Source organism: Zeugodacus cucurbitae, unplaced genomic scaffold, assembly GCF_028554725.1.
Source record: "Zeugodacus cucurbitae isolate PBARC_wt_2022May unplaced genomic scaffold, idZeuCucr1.2 ctg00000247.1, whole genome shotgun sequence".
In the NCBI taxonomy this organism is placed as follows: domain Eukaryota; kingdom Metazoa; phylum Arthropoda; class Insecta; order Diptera; family Tephritidae; genus Zeugodacus; species Zeugodacus cucurbitae.
The window spans coordinates 20,001-22,500 of NW_026530868.1; the positions used below are offsets into that span (position 1 = coordinate 20,001).

Sequence of the window (2,500 nt, forward strand, 5' to 3'; positions counted from 1 at the left end):
ATCTCTCTTCGAAAGACTTCCATGGTAGTACGACTATAAAACAGAAAAGAAAACTCTTCCGATACCTCTCGACGGCTTCTTTATGGTCGTTCCTGTTGCCAGGATGAGCACAAGGCCCATTTTTAATAACAAACGGATACTCAACAGGTTACGGAATTGGAACCGTATTCCCTTTCGTTCAAAATTATTCAAGTGTTTAATTACTATGAAGAAAACATAATAATTATATATTCTCAACAATTCATTAAAACTTGAAAATTTTCGGCTTTCGCAACTTAGGACCGACTACTCGTGATCAACCACTGTTCACACGAAACCCTTCTCCACTTCAGTCCTCCAAGGTCTCATTCGATTATTTGCTACTACCACCAAGATCTGTACCAATGGCGGCTCCATGCAGGCTTACGCCAAACACTTCTAAGCACACCATTGTACCCTCCTACTCACTAAAGTTTCAAAATTTATAATCCAACCGAAATTGTATTATAAATCATGTACTTTAGCGGTAATGTATAGTATACAACTTAAGCGCCATCCATTTTAAGGGCTAGTTGCTTCGGCAGGTGAGTTGTTACACACTCCTTAGCGATTACGACTTCCATGTCCACCGTCCTGCTGTTTTAAGCAACCAACGCCTTTCATGGTATCTGCATGAGTTGTTAATTTGGGCACCGTAACATTACGTTTGGTTCATCCCACAGCGCCAGTTCTGCTTACCAAAAGTGGCCCACTGGGCACATTATATCATAACCTCAACCTTCATATCAAGAAAGGTGAGGTTCTTACCATTTAAAGTTTGAGAATAGGTTAAGGTCGTTTCGACCCTAAGGCCTCTAATCATTCGCTTTACCAGATAAGATTATTTTAACATAATATTTAAATGCACCAGCTATCCTGAGGGAAACTTCGGAGGGAACCAGCTACTAGATGGTTCGATTGGTCTTTCGCCCCTATACTCAATTCTGACAATCGATTTGCACGTCAGAACTGTTTCGGTCTTCCATCAGGGTTTCCCCCTGACTTCAACCTGATCAAGTATAGTTCACCATCTTTCGGGTCACAGCATATATGCTCAAGGTACGCTCCAGTTAGAGGTATAAATAATAATAAATTATCATTATACATAACTATATGGAACGCCCCGGGATTGAATTAATAGTAAAATATTTCACTAAAAATTAATCCCATTATATAAAAGTTAAGTTAATTTCGCCATTAGGTTTAATATAACCCAATGACTTGCACATATGTTAGACTCCTTGGTCCGTGTTTCAAGACGGGTCCCGAAGGTATCCTGAATCTTTCGCATTGTTAATCATATAAATGCATACAATTAATATTAAAATCAATGATAATAATATTATTGTAAAATTCAAAAGAATTTAAGCATTATATATGTAAAATCTATCAACACTTTATCAAATCATCAGTATTTATTCTATGTTAATAAGCTAAAAGCAAATTAATTTGAATAAACTTAACACCAATGATCTTTTGATAAATATTTTATTATGTTAATAGATTACAATGTCCTTATATGAAAAAAATGCACACTATTACTATAATATTATAAATATCACAGTTATAATGATGAATTTTTCATAATGGATATTCAGGTTCATCGGGCTTAACCTCTAAGCAGTTTCACGTACTATTTAACTCTCTATTCAGAGTTCTTTTCAACTTTCCCTCACGGTACTTGTTTACTATCGGTCTCATGGTTATATTTAGTTTTAGATGGAGTTTACCACCCACTTAGTGCTGCACTATCAAGCAACACGACTCTTTGGAAATATCTTTCTAGTAATCATTAACGTTATACGGGCCTGGCACCCTCTATGGGTAAATGGCCTCATTTAAGAAGGACTTAAATCGTTAATTTCTCATACTAGATATTAAGATATTCCATACACTGCATCTCACATTGCCATATAGACAAAGTGACTTAGTGCTGAACTATTTTCTTTTCGCTCGCCGCTACTAAGAAAATCCTTGTTAGTTTCTTTTCCTCCCCTCATTAATATGCTTAAATTCAGGGGGTAGTCCCATATGAGTTGAGGTTGTATAAAAATATTTATATTTATTTATATTTTAGCTTTTTGCTATTTTAAAGAAACATACATAATTATTTCTTAACACCAATATAATTTTCTTAATAATAAATATTCAATCTTTTCATCCCGTACTACTTACTTCATTATAACAACAATATTATTTTCTTGGTTTTTTTACATTTAAGGCAATCCTAGAATAAAATAATATTTTATGCTAGACGTTCCTCTAAATGTATATATTATTTGAAATAATAATATTGAAATTTTATTGTTTTTGGGAATACTAAGATTCTTATTTATTATAAAATTTCGTTCAAATATGAGGTGTTCAAGAATATATTTTCTATATTTCTTTTTATGCTATTAATATTATGGATTGAAAAATACAATCCAGTAATATACCATGTGCTTAAATTCTTTAATTGACTAAAAGAATAAGCAACTAA

The 2,500-nt window shown here is 33.4% G+C and overlaps 1 non-coding gene across 1 annotated transcript in view; it reads right to left on the reverse strand.

Moving 5' to 3' along the window:
* The window catches only part of LOC128924069 (large subunit ribosomal RNA), a 3,977-nt gene extending 1,914 nt beyond the window's left edge, over positions 1 to 2,063 (reverse strand). The window contains exon 1 of the ribosomal RNA XR_008472765.1: positions 1 to 2,063. This exon is cut by the window's left edge and continues 1,914 nt beyond it. This is a non-coding gene — a ribosomal RNA (large subunit ribosomal RNA).
* Between the last annotated feature and the right edge of the window lie 437 nt (positions 2,064 to 2,500).